The sequence below is a fragment of the Bombyx mandarina genome, chromosome 17 (assembly GCF_030267445.1).
Source record: "Bombyx mandarina strain Sakado chromosome 17, ASM3026744v2".
In the NCBI taxonomy this organism is placed as follows: domain Eukaryota; kingdom Metazoa; phylum Arthropoda; class Insecta; order Lepidoptera; family Bombycidae; genus Bombyx; species Bombyx mandarina.
In genome coordinates, this window is record NC_143223.1 from 9,152,102 (window position 1) to 9,172,146 (window position 20,045).

Here is a 20,045-nt window from a genome sequence, read left to right on the forward strand (position 1 = left end):
ATCTCGTGCGTTAGAGAAAGGATTGTTGAATTATCAGTTGGAGAGGTCAAACGGGTTGTATGCGAATCAGAACAATCGAACCCGTCAGAGGTCTATTTCAGATAAAGGCTACTGGTTACACCGTCGCGTAATAATGTTTTTATCGATCGCTCTGTTCGTTGGAGAAAACTCTTAGAGTTCAGTTTTTATCGACATCAATGGCAAAAACAACCGCGCCCAGCTTTCCCTGATTACTGCGTTTAGAATGTAACGGTATAAACCTGTTATTCTACGATGGTATTTACATGCTATGGGCAACGACAAAAATAGTGTGATGCTCTTAGTGAAATCTTGTCATGTGGCATATGTATGGTTTTTATCGACCGTAAAAGCATTTAAATCTTCATTTACATTGAAAATGCAACAACTCTAATCTACATAAAAAAAAAACTTGATGGATTTCACGACATGTATTTTCGTCGAATGGATTTTAAAGCTTTCTTCTGTAAAAGCAATAATGACTGAGTCTAGTCGATTTAATATTCTAGCTATTATATGATTTATCAAAAAATATTTAGAGTATTATAATTAACTATAAGTTTTTTTTTTTTAATTCACTACAAATATATATCCAGTTTTTATGGAAAAAATAATTATTAGCGCTGCATGAAACTCTTTGTCGGTTACTATACTTATAGTTTTATTGATTTTTTATTTATTGTTTAGATGGGTGGACGAGCTCACAGCTCACCTGGTGGTAAGTGGTTACTGGAGCCCATAGACATCTACGACGTAAATGCACCACCCATCTTGAGATATAAATTCTAAAGTCTCAAATATAGTTACAACGGCTGCCCCACCTTTCAAACCGAAACGCATTACTGCTTCACGGCAGAAATAGGTGGGGCGGTGGTACCTACCCGTGCGGACTCACAAGAGGTCCTACCACCAGTAAATTGTAATCAGTAGTTAAAGATTCGGTGTAAACATAGATCTATGTGATTAGCTCCACCCCTGTCATTAATCTCGTCTCTCGCTAGCCAAGTCACGCAGCGGAAGGGCGAGACGCGACCGAAACTTCGAAAAATCATGTCTGTCCCAAGTGCCAAATTACACTCTGACCGATCAAAATCAATATCGCTTTACGATTTAAAATTACAATCTCCTCCCTGGATTGCCATTTCGTTCTTGATATTTCCCAACGGTATATCAGTCCATATACCGATTTTAGACTGTACAATATTAAGATCAACTTAATTTGACATTACGGAAAACTGCAATTATTTTAATGTAAAATATACGGTACTGGTAGTAAACACTATTGCTGTTTAATGTTCCTATGCTGGTAACCTCACTGTAGTAGATTCACCGAACATCTAGACCATCTCACAGGACTCAGTCTGGCGAATTTTCTAACACTAGTCTAAGGAAGGGCAGAGCATATCTGAATCTCCCACCGGAACAGATTCGCGATCCACTGAGAGGGTCGGGCGAGAAACTGAATGGGGTAGTTTAATGTCTCAGATATTTCAAAATAAATACAATTTGAGTTGACTATTAAAGACACATGTCGCAAATGGTCTTTATTTCTATATAAATAGCTTTCTATCTATCGCTTTATCGGATCGATGAATAAAGTTTCAATAATGATGTGGAAATGAGACATGATGATTATGATGATCATTAATTTTTAAGCTTAGACTAATAATAACACCATAGCCGGATTGCGTTCAATTAGAATGAACACACGCCTCCGAAAACATACTAAACTATGCAAAAACATTACAAGCAAAAGAGTAAGCATTTATATAATTCAATACACATTATACAATTCATTCAATACAATATCTTTAAACTTTACGATTTTTTTGCTGTTATCAAAATTATTTTGATGAGTGTATTGAATAAGTTTTATAATGATGTTTAGTGTTTTCTTTATTTCTATAGTGGTAACTTTATAACTTTGTTAAGAGTACTATATTTTTTTTCTATTTCTAAAAAATTATCTAAAATTACCACCGAACTAATAACGCATGTACAACAATAAGTAGTAAATACTGAGATTAACTACAAACATAATTGCTTTCAAGCGTATAAAAAAATAATTGTATTGTTCATAGCATCTCATTATTATTACCATTCTCAGTCATGTTGCTTTCATCTGATAAACTTTAATTTACGCTTTCCTACTTCATTTTACGCATATTTTTATCTCCTCCCCCCCCCCCCCCCCTGAGTAATTACATTTCCAGATAACTTTTCCAAATTTTAAGATACTGTGATTAAAGACGGATTTTTTTTTTCTTGACGAAAGTAAATAAAGGGAATAAATGTAATCACGTCGAAACTTTTATAAAATTTTCGCGGATGAAAAGTCGTCGTCGCAAATTCGATTTATTTTAAATAGCGTGAGCAGGAAAAATATTTCGGATTCATAAGAGAGCCCCCATCTAACCTCCGTGTCGGACATTATATTACCATAAATTAATTATGTATTCCGTCGAACATAAAACATAACTTTTGAAATTTTATTTATAGTCTAAATGTCAATATTTGCGAGTCCTATAGTTGAACTCGTTAATTCCATCCAAGGTGAAGGCGTATCAAGCAATACTCAAGTCAGTTATTAAATGGAGACCTAATTAACGAAAGCCAACAAGTAATTCAATAAAATATTAAAGATATCATACAATAAAATATTCAAGTTGACACGGTAGATTTTGTGAATGTATCATAATTATTATTACTGCCATGGTGACACCATAAGCCCGCCAGTTACTGTGCCCCACGTGGATCTACTGTGACCACCTCAGAGTATTAAATCTCTTCTTGTACCAGACCAAATTCAACATAAACTTAAATACTTTTCTTGAATAAATATTGTTTACCTCCTCGGGGCAGAGAACGCGCTCCCCAAGCAATAAGTATCTTTTTCTGCCTCAGGCCGAGCAGCCCCGTAGAAAGGTTTCTTTCTCGCAGTAGCAGTGGACTGGATTAGTTCTTCTATATTGTTCCCTCACTACTGAAGATCGCGACTACATGTGACGTTCTTCCACTGTGTTCGATCATGGGTGGCATGGACCGCATGGTACAGACTAATTAGTAGCAAGGTCGAATCTGTACATGTGCCGTCGCAATGTAAACAGCCCCAAAATAACAATATTCCACACTACACATTTTTGTAATACAAGTAGCCCAATATTTAAATTAAGGGAGAGAATATAATATGAAACCGGCATGACGCAGCCTGTTTGAAGTCAGACGTGGAGTCTGTCAATTTTTTTGTGACCCATTTCAAACAAGATAATCTACCCTTTATCTTACTTTCAACTAAAGTCATATCTCAGAAACCATACCCGATGCTACGATATAATATATTATTGTTGTGTTTAGTGATATTAGATGAATGTTTATTCAAATTGTTTTTTTTTAGCCCTTTCATTATTATAGCCGACTTGAAAAGAAAAGAAGATTCGCAATTAAAGAATCTGTGTTTTATTTTCGGTTAGTTAGGTCGTTGGCCCCATGGCCAATCAGAACATGTGTACTGTCATTTAAAAATTACGATCGCGAAGTATTCATTACATATCATCTTTAATATACATATATATCCTACTCGTACATATCAAACGGGAATGCGTGACAGTTTCACAGCAGAAATAGGCTGAACGTTGCTACCCGCACAAACAATATTGAGAAAACGACATGTATTATTTTTGACACTGCTAATAAATCTTTACGCTTCTTCTAGCTATCACTTTAACAGGACCTCTTTGTTCTGTTTTTTTTATTTTCCCTATAGTTTTTTTTTGATTAGCTGCTGAAGTCGAAACGTTAGCAATCATTATAGAGACATATTTAGTGCAGTAAGTTTTACTTATTGCCTATTACCTACTACGAGTATACCTCACTACATGGCCAAAAACTACATACATATTTTAAATGCAAATTCATATAAACAGAACAGTTCCAAATTGTATTTTTTATATGTTAACTGTTCCGTCTTTTAAATGCCACGGTAATTTAATACTCTAAGTACATCTCTGCATTTGATACCTACGATGCATACTGATCAGCGGCATGTCAATACACTCCAAATTTAATATTTTTCACACAAGACATTATGTTTGATATGTTCCAACGATCATATTTGGAAGGCTTTTAAGAATAATGTGCTTTGAGTATGTATTTTTTTTTGTTTTGTACAGAAAGGACAGAGTAAGCCCTCCTTCAACCTGATACGTGTGAGAGCGAATTAAATTTCTATCCCACAAATACATTTTTATATTTTCCTAACCAAAGAACAAAAATCAATCCCGATTTCATTCAGTCCGACCTAGATCAAGATTGGACCTAGATCAAGATTGTAAGTTATGTATAAGCCGCAGTGAAATGATGTATCAAAAAAAAGAGGCTATAAGAAAATATATGAACGAATCATTCCGCTTAGCCAGCCGCTGGGCAGTGTAATTCTGATTATCAAACCTTATCTCTATAGCTTGCTGATCGAAAAGTGTTAGGTCATTGTTTTATAGGTCCTAATAAAACTCATTACTCAACTGGGTCTCTTTGTCTCAAAGGGGATATTAGCATACACATGGTGATACCTATGGCCTCCGAGTACCGTTAACCCAAATAGCCTATGGCTTCACGCAAATGTCACACTTGTAAGAAGAAAACATGCTCATAACATCAGTCCTACCTATTCGCTGGTAGCCTAAGCTACGGCCGGATGGGTAGGTAAGTTCGCGAATTCAACCTGAGATAATTTGTTAACACTAGCCCTAGCAAGAGCAATGCTTCGCAGAATCTACCACCGGATCCGAATTATCACCTACTGAGAAGATCCGGCGAGAAACTCAGTGGGCAACAGTTTGATCAAATTAAAAACGCAATATAAACATGCATATATTATCTTTATCATCAAAAACCCATCAAAATATAACAGATCGCTTAGTGTACAACAAACCACCACTAACAAGAACTCAATCAAAACACCATTCTAAGGCGAATCATTGCCAACAGTAACTTTCTTCTAACTTAAAAATTTCTTTGTCGTGGCATATGGACAAATTGAACATTATAAAGATTATTCTTTTAGCCGTTTCGTTACGAGACCCTAAAAAGAAATGAACGTACAAGCGCTTCAATTTTGAATTACAAATATGTTCATAAAATAAATAACTGCCGCGGTATTATAAAATTAGCATTTTTATTTTTCTTGTGAATACTTTTATTTTCCGTTCCCCCATTATAAGCCGGCTAGAAGTCGTTTATAAACCAATTTACATTAATCACCGAGATTTGTGCTTATAAAATTCATGACTTTAGACTAGTAGCTATGTCAAACGTATACTTAATATAGAAAAAAATGTAATCTTTGAAATTTACAGCATTTATGCGACGCATATAAAACTTTTGATTATTGAAATGTAAATGTACTTACCGTTAAAGGGAATTGAACAAGCACATCAATAGTCTAGACACAGTTTTAAATAAAAAACCGTGCTGATATCGAGATGCGTCTAAAAGTTTTCGTTTATCACGCGAAGAAGCCTGTCCACTGTTGCGAAGCACTTCAAATGTTAACACCAAGCAACAAAATCTGTACACAATGTAAAATCTGTCACGTCCTAAAATGCAATTTCACTTTCTTTTCGTCCGTGGTCATTCATGAATAGGGTAAGGACGTCACGATTACGCCGCCGGTGCGTGATCTCGACAAAACTTATGCCGTAGGGAGCAAAAGCCGCAACGAGAAAATCCAGCCGCCCTGATTCATGCACGCCGCCCGACCGTCGAACAGCGACTGTGATAACGACACTTCCTACCAATGAACCTGCAAAACTCATAGACAGTAAGCTCGCCTCTCTCTCGCCGCTTTTCGACGCACGCAACAAACGCTCCTTAACCCGATATGAACTCTCGCGTCAACACAACAAGACACACATTCCCTTTGCTCTCATTAATACGAACGTGTCTCGTTCGAAACGCGTAACGAGTTTACGGTACGTAAATCGTAGTGGATTTGTTTTTCGGAATCGCCACAGTAATCCGGTTCTTCGCTCCGGAGCCCACAGAGCCCTTTTTTCCGAATCAGTTCCCATTAAATAAAGCCTTCCATTCTTACACTAAGTTGCCGCCCGGCCGCTGGTGCTAGAAGCGCGGAATAACTGCGATGGACAAGATGTCAACTTTCTAAACTAAATCTATAAAGTAGTAGTGTTCGAATTGAGAGTTACGTCATTGTGGTGCGCGGTGACCACAATACAGATATTACAGTTTTATTGAAAAAATATTGAGACTAAAATGCTGCGTGCTGTAATTTTGTAAAATGATTTTGTTTCGCGGTCGCACTTAACATTTTCCGTCTCGTAAATTGCGGTTTTGCTTTCGGTGTCAATTACGCGGGTTGCGGTGGAAGCCATACTCGGCGGCAAATTGGATATCAGCCCTCTGAACCAGATTATACCACCTTTTGAAGGCTATGCGTAGTTACGCAAGATGCTCGTGAGTGAGGTATCCAAAGTTAAAATTAGGTTAAGACTTTTTAAAATAGCCTTTTCGCCTATAGAATGCATAGAAATGGCATTATGGTATATGTGATGGATATAGTAAGGAAATACGTAAAGGCAACCAAATATTGGACCCGTAAGCCTTTCCTAGTGAACCCGCAACGATCACAAACTGGGTCAGCGATGTTCCCTCATAAAAAAATCGGTTCAATGCACATGGGACGTAAATCCATTACATTAAAATTTTAAACATTTATTATATAGGTAAAATATTTAGCTTTGTCTTAAGCCTCGCTTAATAAATTGCATTATCGACATGGATGAAAAATGCTCGTTTTGCGTTATTGAAGACTCCTGTTGGTCAGGAAGAAATCACCGAAGTTCTGTCTATGAATTGGGAGTGCTAGGCGGTGCATATTCGAATTACTGGTGGTAGGACCTCTTGTGAGTCCGCACGGGTAGGTACCACCGTCCTGCCTGCTTCTGCCGTGAAGCAGTAATGCGTTTCGGTTTGAAGGGTGGGGCAGCCGTTGTAACTATACTGAGATCTTATAACTCAAGGTGGGCGGCGCCATGTAAGTTGTAGATGTTTATAGGATCCGATAACCACTTAACACCATGTGGGCTGTGAGCTCGTCCATCCATCAATAGCAAAAAGAAAAGAAAGAAAAAAAAGGAATTGAAGTAACTAAAAATCCCTGTCGCTCAAAAACCAGCGTCCGAACCTCAAATGAAACAGGACTAAAATGATGCTAAGTGAGGAGTTTCGCGTAAAGTGTATCACTAACCGCCACCGTATCCCCATGAGATCTTAAACCGACAACGGTACTATTGATGCCACTAATCATCGTATCTCTCGATGGGCGGTCTTGCAGTTGCTCTTGTGTAGGAAGTGTGTAGACCAGTTTATAGAAGTTAAATAAATCGCGATATGTAAGGGACCCGAAGTATCTCACGGATCGTTTGGAACCTTTGGGTCTGCAGATTGACTTCGGTTCCCTCTGTATTTTGTACCGTATGTTCCATGGGTAGTGCTATGAGGAATTGTTTGAGGTGATACCATCATCTCGTTTTTACCATCGCACCGCCCACCACCGAAGTAGAGTTCATCCATACTACCTGGAGCTACTGCGTTCATCCACAGTGCGCTTCTAGAGATATTTTTTGCCACGTACCCTCCACGATGTTTCTCGAGCGCTATGACATGTCCTTCTTCAAACGAGGCTTGTGGAGAGTATTAAGCGGTAGGCAGCGGCTTGGCTCTGCGCCTGGCATTGCTGAAGGCGGACCGTTTGCTCGTCAGCCTACACAGGCAAAAAAAAATTTAGAAAGCTAGAATTCGGGTAAGATCCCTATCCCATCCTCCAGCTTGATGGCTACGGGACGTACAAAAACACTTCCTCCCTCGTCCCCACACTCGCTTCTGCAAGATATTATAAAATTCTAGAGCAACATTCTGGAAAATTCGATAAATAAAAAATAAAAACTAGTTTGTACGAGGCTTAAGTTAAAGATGTGTTCGTTCGATATCATAGGGACTTTCTGCTTCCATAGCTAGTTTCGTCTCCACTTCGACATGAGTGACGACTGTAATAAAAGTGTTTCAAGAGAAAACCAATAAAACGAGTACGTTGTCTTGCGCGGATCACTGAACTGTTAATTCGAAATGTAAGGAAATTGGTTAACTTCGAATGAAATTTACATATAATATTGACAAGCTAACAGGAAAAGAATGAAGGAAAGCGTTTATTTCTTATTTGAAGATGTTTATACGTATAAACAAGTATCAAAGAATAATATAAACAAATATTTATTTCGATACGAACCTTTTTGATAATCTGAAAAGAAATAACACAAAAAATATTCATTGCAAATTAGGACGAATTAATATAAGAAGCATTTGCTTTCTTAAAACTAAGTGAGATCAAACGAGTTTTGACTGACAAAATGTTTCAATCAGACAAATAAAACACGACTTTCTCAAACAACAATAATTTAATTTCATCATTTTCCTGCTCTTCTCCCGGTCACCTGTGGTCGGCGCAATATGTTTTCTCCTTCCATACTCCTCTATCATATATACCATTTCTTCGCTCACTCCCTTCTTGCACATATCTTCTTTCACGCAGTCCATCCATTTCTTCTTAGATCTACCTCTTCCTCTATATCCTTCCACATTCATAGTTAATAACACTCTCTTACCAACCTCATTTTCATTTCGTCTCATCACATGTCCATACCATCCCAAACGCGCACTTCTCAACTTCTCTGTCACAGGTGCCACTTTCAGACTTCCTCTACAACCTACGACAATAATTTAATTTATATTGTATTTTGTTCAGTAAGGTTTATCTAAAACTATATATGTCAACCGGTATCATTAAATTACATCAGGGATATATTTTTTTCATAAAATATCAAAATCATTAACGATATTATTCGAAAACAAAAATCAGAGCAATTTCGATGGACACGTCTGATAATACGACGCTAGAGTCCGGGCAGTACGATGAGGGTGCCACACATTTTATGACCCTGTTATTTTTTATGTTGTCAGCAGTTTGCACGCCATGGTGATTCTCACTACAATTTGACATGAGCTTGGTTTCATACTCAATTTGTTAGTTATTAACAAAGTGTAAATGTAAATATTAATAGTTATAAGTTGATGGTATCTGAAACTGGAGCGCTCTTTTTACGAACGAACAACAGCATTGTGGATGGCAGTCGTTTAAAATTTGTGTATATAGAATTTCTACTGGTAATAGGACCTTTTGTGAGTCCACGCGGGTAGGTACCACCGCCCTGCCTATTTCTGACGTGAAGCAGTAATACGTTTCGGTTTGAAGGGCGGGGCAGCCGTTGTAACTATACTGAGACCTCAGAACTTATATCTCAAGGTGGGTGGCGCATTTACGATGTAGATGTCTATGGGCTCCAGTAACCATTTAACACCAGGTGGGCTGTGAGCTCGTCCACCCATCTAAGCAATAAAAAAAGGATGTTTTGTTATTAAAATTTTAAAAATTTATAACGGCTGCAGGAGTTCTGTCTACGTCATTTCATCGATATATTAATAAAAATAAAAGAAAAATGAATGAAAGCATTGATGAGAACATGCAATTTATAAAACAATTCTGCTACACCTCAAGGTTTTATTCTATCAGCCTCAAATGTATCCTCGAGTATTTTGGTCACATCGCTGTGAGGTTGAGACCATGATCACCATGAAGAGTTGATGCTTGTGGAATACAAAAGATTACGAAGTCAAAGTCGGTATGTGGGTCCGATTGGATTCGCACCGCCGCTTGTCCCCCAGGAGAACCCAACGTCATATGGCCTGACATGGAAGGTCTTAGTCACGGAACCATAGACTATGTATGTTTATCCTTTTTGATAATCTTCAAACCTTCTTTTTGCATTTCGCTTCTTAAACACAAAAACGTTTAAAACCATTTCATTAATAACTCAATAATAATTTTACGAAGTATTTTTCTAACATCGAAAATTTTCAGAAGAAAAATTTAAGAGATCATGATTTATTTAAAAGTAAACGTGAATTAGATACCAAAACGTTATAAATGTTGGGGAAATCGAGAAATGGAACCGGAATAAATGTAGGATTTGCGATTTCTGAACGAATCGACAGGAAATTTCCTGTTTCGCAGGAAATCGAGACCACAAACGGGAAAACTACGCACGCTTAGACACTGTTTGTTTAAAATTAATACTGCTTTCATTTTACTCGTTTAAAACATGACAGATTACAGACATGTTTTAATTCTCTTTGAAGACTGCTGCGGAAGTATCTATTATATTAATACGTGAAGCAAAAACTTTGTATCCCTTTTTACGAAAATTGCGCGGACGGAGGACTATGAAATTTTCCACACTTATAGAGAATATAGAGAAGAAGTGCACAATGCTAATATTTTTTTTAATAATGCATAAAAGATACATTAAATCAATAAAGAAAACATTACACACACTACATACCATGTATTTGACGCACACACGCATGCATACAATTTATTGTCAAACTTTTGTTCTTGACGTCTGTTGTCAAATTGAGATTAAATATTATTTGTTTTTGTTAATATTTTTTATAGTGTAGTCCTGGCGAAGTTTGTGATTATAGAAGTATAAAATACAATCATAATAGTGTAGAAATTTACAATTCCAATTAATTATAGTCGAATTTCGACTACTGCGGGACCTCTAGTAATGAAAATTAGGTGACATGATGTTGCGTACAGTGATATTACTTATCTGTTAAAATTATAAATTTACTGCTGTGTGTCGTTTAGAATACCACCATTGAATCTCTTCATATGGGTATAACGCATGAATGACCTACATGAATTCCCAAAGAAAGGCAACAGCGTTCTTTCAGTACGCTATCGTACTTCGATCAGCAGTTGGTATTTATTGGGGGTAGGTCATATTGTAAATCCGCACGGGTAAGTACAGTCAAAACCGTTTATTGCGACATCGTTTAATACAACATGCCGGTTATAATAACCAAGAACAAAGGTCCCGGCTGAATGCCATATGACCGCCTTATTAAAAATATTGCTTGCTACGACATTGGTAATAACGACATACCTCATAAAACGACCAAATTTAACTAATATTTCGGAGAATTAGATCTGTTAGTACGACGGGCTAAGCTGTATTGTAAACAATTTGAATAGATATCGACATTTGTCTTCAATGGCTTTTAAAATCAGGAAAGAAAACAATAGGATTTAGTTTAGTGTAGGGTCTTTTCTAATTCTTAGAAACAAAACACATGCGGTAGTCAAAGCCCGCTTCTTCATATCTCTTCAGTTAGTTTTTTACTTATCTATACACAAGACGCACCAAAACTTTGTGGAGCTATTCGTGAAACTTTCAAAATGTCGCAAAGAAAATGAAAACAAATTAATATTGAAGAAAAATCGCGTATTATGTAAATATATGTTTCCAATAATTCCCTATCGATTTGTTTATACTTGCACGACACACATTAAACATCACCGGTTGTTACGACTATCGGTTTTTACGACTGAATATGAGCAGTCCCTTCGATGTCGTTATAACAGATTTTGACTGTAGTTCCATCCTGCCTATTTTAGAGTCAAAGTAGTCGTTTATATTTTCTAGCTTGATAGGTGGGACAGCCGATATACAATTGAGACTTCGGCATCATGTCTTAAGATGAGTGGCAGCATTCACATGGCGATGTCTATGGAGTAATCACATAATACTGATTTGGTCGTGAGCTCCTTCACCCTTCTAAGCAATAAATGAAAACCGGGGCGTCTTTTGAGCCCGCACGGGTAGGTACTTCAGCGCTGACTATTTCTACCGTGAGGCAGTTATGCATTTCGGTTTGAAGGGCGGGGCAGCGGTTGTACCGTAAAAACTGAGACTTAGAACTCGTGTCTCAATTTCGGCGGGTGACAATTACGTTGTTGATGTCTATGTGCATCAGTAATACATAACACCAGCTGGAGCGTGAGCTCAGCACCGATCTGAGCACAAAAAATTTAGTCCACTATTTTTTTTTATTCATTTTCACTTGTAAATAAGCAAAGTACAAATACTACTAAGATATGATACCATAATTATTTCAGTTGAAACTTTAAAGCTCACTTGAACGAGAATGAAGAAATAGAAACATATTGTTAAACCGGAAAGATTCTTGAATGTTCTAGAATATTTCCTCAGTGTTCCAGTTTTATTGAGAGCGTTTAACTAGCCTCAACAATATTTTTAACATAAGCGGAATGCGGAGAAGAAGAATGTTCTAGAAAATTGAGCACATTGTCGAAAAAACCTTTAAGCGTGACATAGGCGACATGAAGGCAGTCAAAATGAAGCAACGAACAAATCGATGACGTAAATTGTGATAGTGAATTCAACCTTAGTCGTCGTAATAATTAAGTTAAGTTTTTTTTTTATTGCCCTTGTAGGCAGACGAGCTTACTGCCCACCTGATGGTGAGTGGTTACCGTCGCCCATGGACTTCAGCAACGCCAGGGGCAGAGCCAAGCCGCTGCCTAGCACTTAATACTACCCACAAGCCTCTTTTAAAGAAGGACATGTCATAGCGCTCGGGAAACACCGTAGAGGGGAGCTCATTCCATAGCCGGATGGTACGTGGCAATTAGTATTTTGTAAAGAGTATTATACTGACCCCAACTAGTAACAATATTATTAGATGCTTAAATAAAAAGGACTAACCGGGCTTAACTAATCTCTGTGAACTTTTAAAATTATTTGTATCGAACAATTCGTTTTTGTATCATATAAATGAGAAATGTGGGTAATAAATACTCAGACGCGACCGTTGCTGGCTGATTGCCCAATTATTGGAAATCGCCAAATTAATCCATTACTAGTTGCGTAATTAACGAAATTTATATTTGTTAGCTTAAAATAATGTTTTAGTGTATGTACTATTTACTGTTCCTCATTGTAAATTTCGCGCTTTCTATTCGCTTGATATCCAAAATTTCAAGGTCTATTATGTATGTATACCTATTTTGTATATAACCAAGACCTGCTTGCGCACATCCGACTTTTTTTGTCCCGCGAACTTCGACCAAAACACTTCGAAAACAGTGATTCATAATAATACGACTAACGACTTTGACTACAAAAGAATAACATCAACTAATAATAGTCAAATCTCAAAACACGTGGTTACTGGTAATAAGATAAGAGGGATGGTGGTGTGGGATTGTACCCGTTACCATTCTGCCCATATCTGCCGTATCTACATTACTCTAAAGCCTAGGATTGCCATCAATTTGCGATCTACTTAGTCTGGCCATAAATACTGTTACAGTTAAAAATAAACAAAATATTACATTTGAAATTGGAATCTGTCATTTTTATATGATTGCTCATTGAGTTTTCTCATTTTGGCGCCAATCATCATCATCATCATCATCATCAACAGCCCACAGTCGTCCACTGCTGGACATAGGCCTCTCCCAATCCACACCACTGAGCCCGATCTGCGGCTCTCCTCATCCACTTCTTGCCGGCCACCGTGCGGAGTTCATCGCACCACCTAGCCAAGGGGCGTCCCACGTTACGTCTTCCGCTGCGCGGTCTCCACTCGAGAACCCGTCTGCTCCAGCGATCGTCAGTCCTACGGCATATATGGCCAGCCCACTGCCACTTCAGCTGGCTGACTCTTTGAGCTATGTCGATGACTTTAGTTCTCTGTCGAATAATCTCATTCCGGATTTTATCCTTCAGAGAAACTCCGAGCATGGCTCTTTCCATGGCTCGCTGAGCGACTTTGAGCTGACGGACCAACCGTACTGTGAGTGTCCACGTTTCGGCTCCATAAGTCATTACCGGTAGGACGCACTGGTTAAAAACTTTCGTTTTCAGGCACTGTGGGATGTGCGATGAAAAGATGCCACGCAGTTTGCCGAACGCCGCCCAGCCCAGTTAATACATTATACAATATTTTGCGATATTAAAATGGAGTGGGGTGATAAAGAGAACCGAATCGCTGTGATTACATTACACAAAGTAGGTATGGAGCCAAATGCAATTTTTAAAACTCTCCATACGCTTGCTATTAGTAAAATGTTTGTGTACCGGGCTATTAATAGGTGCAATGAGACCTCCTCTGTTTGTGACAGAAAAAGATTTGGCCGTCCACGTAGTGTTCGTACGAAAAGGTGGTCAAAGCAGTAAGGGAAAGAATTCGAAGAAATCCTATCCGAAAGCAAAAGATTTTACCTCGGGAGATGAAGATAGCACCTAGAACCATGTTGCGTATTTTAAAAGATGACTTAGGACTTGCAGCCTATAAGAGACGTACTGGTCATTTCTTGACTGATAATTTAAAAGAGAATAGGGTGGTAAAATCGAAACTACTACTGAAGCGGTACGCAAAGGGAGGTCATAGAAAAATATTGTTTACGGATGAGAAAATTTTTACAATTGAGCAACATTTTAACAAACAAAATGACCGTATTTATGCTCAAAGCTCTAAGGAAGCTTCGCAATTAGTAGACAGAGTGCAACGTGGGCACTATCCGACTTCAGCGATGGTTTGGTGGGGTATTAGCTATGAAGGAGTGACTGAGCCATACTTTTGTGAAAAAGGTATCAACAGATCGGCACAAGTGTATCAAGACACCATTCTTGTGATGGCAGTGAAGGCCCTTAAAACCACCATGATCAATAATCAAGAATGTTCCTTCCAGCAAGACTCGACGCCAGGTCACAAAGCTCGGTCTACGCAGTCTTGGTTGGAAACGAACGTTTCGGACTTCATCAGAGCTGAAGACTGGCCGTCGTCTAGTCTCGATCTTAATCCGCTGGATTATGATTTATGGTCAGTTTTAGAGAATAGGGCCATGATAATTTGGAGTCCCTAAAACAATTCGTAGGATTGGCGGTGAAAAATTTTCCCATGCGTGCTTCTATTGATAACTGGCCTCAACGTTTAAAGAACTGTATTGCAGCCAATAGAGACCACTTCGAATAAGCTTTTTATACTTTAAATTGTTTTATATTCATGTATTAAACTAACACACTGTAAAAGTAATAAATGTTATTTGCAATAGAATTTTATTTTTTTCCTTTGTCTCAGTATTTATGGAAAGACTAGGTATGGACTACGGTAAACATATAATAGTAGGTGGGTCTTAGGACACGCATGATACTTCTAAGTCACGATCGAGACTTTTATATTATACTCTTAGAAGTTACGAAATAATATTAATACTAATTTTAGTACCCACTTCACCACCAAATTGTAATGTAGCAGAACTATAAAGCACGTGCTTCACCCTATAATCCCTACATTAAAATTAAAACGCTGAACCTGTTAAGAAAACCTCAAAGACAAATACCTATATATTATAAGACAACTCACAAAGAACAGAAAGTTTTCAGTATCGACTTGTGACGTCACCGTACATACCCGACAATATACTCAAACTCTCCTCCGCTTCAATAGACGTACATGAATTATTCATAGAACAATGGTCGTGCTGGATAAGAAAAAAAAATACGAAGTTTTTCTTTAAAATATGAAGTGCCAGTTTTTCGGTACAATTTTATCAAATAGATATAAAGTTTTTGAAATATTTACTTTGAAGCTAATTCAATTAATATTATGGATATTTGCATTAGGGTATTGCGCCACGTAGGGTACCGATGACCTACATTGCAGTCAACATGTTAATCAGATCGTTCGTCACCACGGAAACTATGAAGTATTCCAAAAATCACAACTCATAAGAATGAGATCAAACCGTGACTGTATTTTAAAATATCGTTGAGTTTTATACAGATATGCACAGACTTGGTAATATTTTATTTACTCTTTCTTAATAATAGGCAAGCATAATAGATAAAAATAAAATAAAAAATACGATGAAAACTATGTGAAATTATCAAATTTCCATAACTAAATTTAAGCTCAGGTTTGTTTTAATAATAAATTTAAACGAACAGAGATCATATCTTGCAACTACGCGAATCAAAATCTGTCAAATCAGAATTACTAAGTAAATTTACATTAAATATTCACGTTAGATCAAAGATTAACCAAACAGATTTAGTGACTTAAACTGGAAAGCAAATTTACTTTTCATAGGAACCTTCTTGTCTTGATATCAGACAATTTTGTATTTAATTACTTTCTTCCAACAAATATTTTCTAGAACTCTTCGCTTATATTCCTATTAAGGCGTATGTTCCAACATAATGGAGCACCCAAAGTGAAACAAACAAGGCAATTCTATTTCACTTTCTTGTTCACAGAAAATAATTACGCAACATGTGAAATCGTGAACTTTGTAGCAGACGAATTAACAGCTAATCTATCTTATCCTTTCGTGATAATCCAATTAAATTACCTAAAAACTCGTTAGCAAGGGCGTTTCCATGGAAACCATTAGGATTTTTCTCATTTTACTTTACCGAGACAAGAGCTCCTACCGTTCACTCCTAAACTAATTCTGTAGGTAAACAAAAAAATATTTGAACGAATTCCCCTATTGTTCTAACCATTGCATCGGGCAATTTTATCGTAAACAATGAGGCTTTCTTGCGGGAAGTTTCCCCTTCTTCAATGCAATTGCTATTTCTAAGGAGTCAGCGGGTCGGTATAGTGTCGCCAGCAGTGCGATCGATGTCATGTGAGTCGAGACTTAACGGCTAAGTTGACATTCTAGTGGGAAATTTCGCGGAGAAAATGCTTTGTCGCAATTATGTATAAGGGTGGATGGAATATTTGCTTGTATTCGTGTATTTATAAGACAACGTTCCTTCAGGTTTCAATGTAATTTTACACGTACCTATACAGTTCTTCAATTTATTACTTTGAAATTGCATATTATGTTATTGAATGACATATCGCAATGTCATCTTACTTAAGTATTGTTACGCGCTGGGGTTCGGGTATAAATAAAAGTTCGACCAAAGTACAAATTAAAACTCTATTTAACACTTATAACACTCACAGAGCACTTTAAGCCTCGTAATTCACTTCTTCCACTTCGATTCAGGTGATCCGTTCGCTGTTTCGCTTCGAGTAGATCCGATTACTAACTGCCTCCGTGTCATCTCTATAACACTTTTATAGTCGATACGACATCCCTAGAATCATCGAGAACAGTCCTGACAAGTCGAGTAGTTTCGACGTGTGTTTCCGCTATTTGACAATAGATGGCGTTGTACTTCTTGAGCGCTCTCGATTTTACTAGTTCTTTTGAAGCTCGTTTTTGCTATTCGACGATAGATGACGTTGCTCTTACCGGCGTAACAGTATTTAAATATTTTTGTTACTGTCGTTGTTGTTGTTATATCTTGTTGTTGACTGACTCAGTTATGCAGTAGTTTAGTTAGCGCTCTTGACTGTTGAGCCGAGAGTCGTGAGTTCGATTTCCACATCGGGTAAACGTTCGTGTGATGAGCATGTTTGTTTGCTTTTTGTTGGGGTGTTTTTTATCTACATATATGTATATAAATACTTAAAGGTATATAAGTAGATACTTACATAGATATGTCAGTCTCTTGTATCCATAACACAGGGAATCCTAATTTTAAACTGGATGACCGTGCGCGATTTGTTCCCAGTTATTATTATTATTATTACTGAGTAGCGGTCACCGGATTCCACAGACATGCGGTCGAAAGGTCACTAAACAATGTATACTTCGACATAATATCTCATCGAGACTGTCAGCATTCTAGTGATAATAGCAAGTAAAATAAAAAAACTAATTATCTTGTTTGTTAGCAACTCATTAAGCTCAAACACGTCTGGAACACACAATACAATGAATCGTCGAAAAAAAAATACAGTTCAACAAATCGCGTCGACCGCGGCCCATAAATTCGCAAGAAAAAACTGCAAAGCTTTAAACTCGTAACAAAAAGCTGAAATAATACGGGTCATTTACCACAAGTAAACTTGTTTTAATGGACGGCACACATACAGCGCTACCTAATTATAATGAACCGATCGTTCACACTGCAGATTTTGCACTGTGAATTAAGTTTTAATGTTCATTGTAGGATCGTATGCAGAAGTTAATTATCAGCTAGTTAATAACTAATGAGTGGAACTGTTCTGTTTGTAATATCGATTTTATGCAGTTGTCAAAGTTAGTATTAACCCACTTCAGAAAAGGAGGAAGTTCTCAAGCGCATTTGTTTTGTTACGCATGGTACTCATTCCTAGAACATTTACTCAACAATGCTACTGCGATATTTGTAGAAAATTTCTTCAACGTCCTAAATTCACAAATTATAACAAACGTCGGAAATAATACTTCAATAATTGCATACTACTTCTACTGGTGGTAGGACCTCTTGTGAGTCCGCACGGTAGGTAGCAACACCCTGCCTATTTCTGCCGTGAAACAGTAATGCGTTTCGGTTTGAAGGGTGGGGCAGCCGTTGTAACTATACTGAGACCTTAGAACTCATATTTCAAGGTGGGTGGCGGCGTTTACGTTGTAGATGTCTATGGGCTCCGGTAACCACTTAACACCAGGCTGTGAGTTCGTCCAACCATCTATGCAATAAATAAATAAATTAATACATGAGTGGTGACCTCTTGAAATAAATTGAGAGTTCAGTGAGACTGTGTGAGACAACAGTTTTAAGATGCTTCCTAGCTTAGCAATAAAATACGTTTAAAGTACCTCTACTATGTACGGTATAAAGGCAAAGTGTCCTCAGTAATTCAGTGCTTGAAATTAACATGCGTTCACAAGCTCTGCATGACTTATTTTAAGCTCAGTAATTACGATTGTTAACATACATTTATTAACACCTGATTCTCGTGGAAAATTAGATTCACGTTCACGTTTCCTCTGGAATATTCTAGTGAGTAACAATGTTGCAAATGTGTTAATTCGAAATGAATAAGACGTTACGCTAATAGTTCGTTTTTTTTTTGCTCTGAGCGAGTAGTCTAGCTCACGGCGTCTTAGAGCCTGTTAGAGGACACCATAGACGTGAACGTGGCACACCACGTTAATTTTTTTAGGGAATATCCGTTATGAATGGATTGCTCTGTCTCTGGGGGAAACCGAAGAACCAATTTCGCAATGTTCAATAGAACTAGAGGTATTGGGCACCCTAATTACAATAACCGTACGATACAATTTTTACTGGTGGTAGGTCCGCAAAATTATAATTTTCGTAATTACTGGTGGTAGGACCTCTTGTGAGTCCGCAAGGGTTTTCTTTTTTTTTATTGCCCTTGTAGGCAAACGAGCATACGGCCCACCTGATGGTGAGTGTTTACCGTCGCCAAGGATTTCAGCAATGCCTGGGGTAGAGCCAAGCCGCTGCCTACCATCACCCTGCCTATTTCTGCCGCGAAGTAGTAATGCGTTTTGGTTTGAAGAGCGGGGCAGCCGTTGTAACTATACTTGAGCCCGGGGACTACCAATGGGGCGAAAGGGTATATCGACCACTTACACAAACAATAACTTAACCAACCGCGAAATTGCTAAGCATTTTGAGTCAATAAGAAAAAAATACCAGAAATAAGTTAAAAAGAGTTTACTTACTTACTATAGAGGTTTAAAGTATCAGTTGAGTCCGCGCGGGTAGGTACCACCACCCTGCCTATTTCTGCCGTGAAGAGCAGTAATGTGTTTCGGTTTGAAGGGTGGGGCAGCCGTTGTAACTATACTTAGACTTTAGACTTAGACCTTACAACTTATATCTCTAGGTGGGTGGCGCATTTACGTTTTAGATGTCTATGGGCTCCAGTAACCACTGAACACCAGGTGGGCTGTGAGCTCGTGCTCCCATCTAAGCAATATAAAAAAACCACAGGAAGAGGTGGATTGGTGTTATTCTACACCGGCACTACAATTGGCAAGGTTCTATCAGTACAACAAAGATATATGCTGGTGTTAAGCAGCAAGTTGACATAATATAATCTAATATTATCCAACCGAATAATTCCGACCTATGAAATTTAAGAAAGACGTAACGAAACACGATCGATCAACCAAAAACCTACTTTATTAGGTTGTAACAGGTGTTACGTCCAGCATAAAT

General features: G+C 37.7%; 1 protein-coding gene across 1 annotated transcript in view; it reads right to left on the bottom strand.

Annotated features, from left to right (window-relative positions):
• IRSp53 (Insulin receptor substrate 53 kDa) overlaps positions 1–6,322 on the bottom strand; it is a 198,141-nt gene extending 191,819 nt beyond the window's left edge. Inside the window, exon 1 of the mRNA XM_089734406.1 lies at positions 5,426–6,322. The gene's annotated coding sequence lies outside the window, so the exon portion shown is untranslated. The remainder of the gene's footprint in view (positions 1–5,425) is intronic.
• Between the last annotated feature and the right edge of the window lie 13,723 nt (positions 6,323–20,045).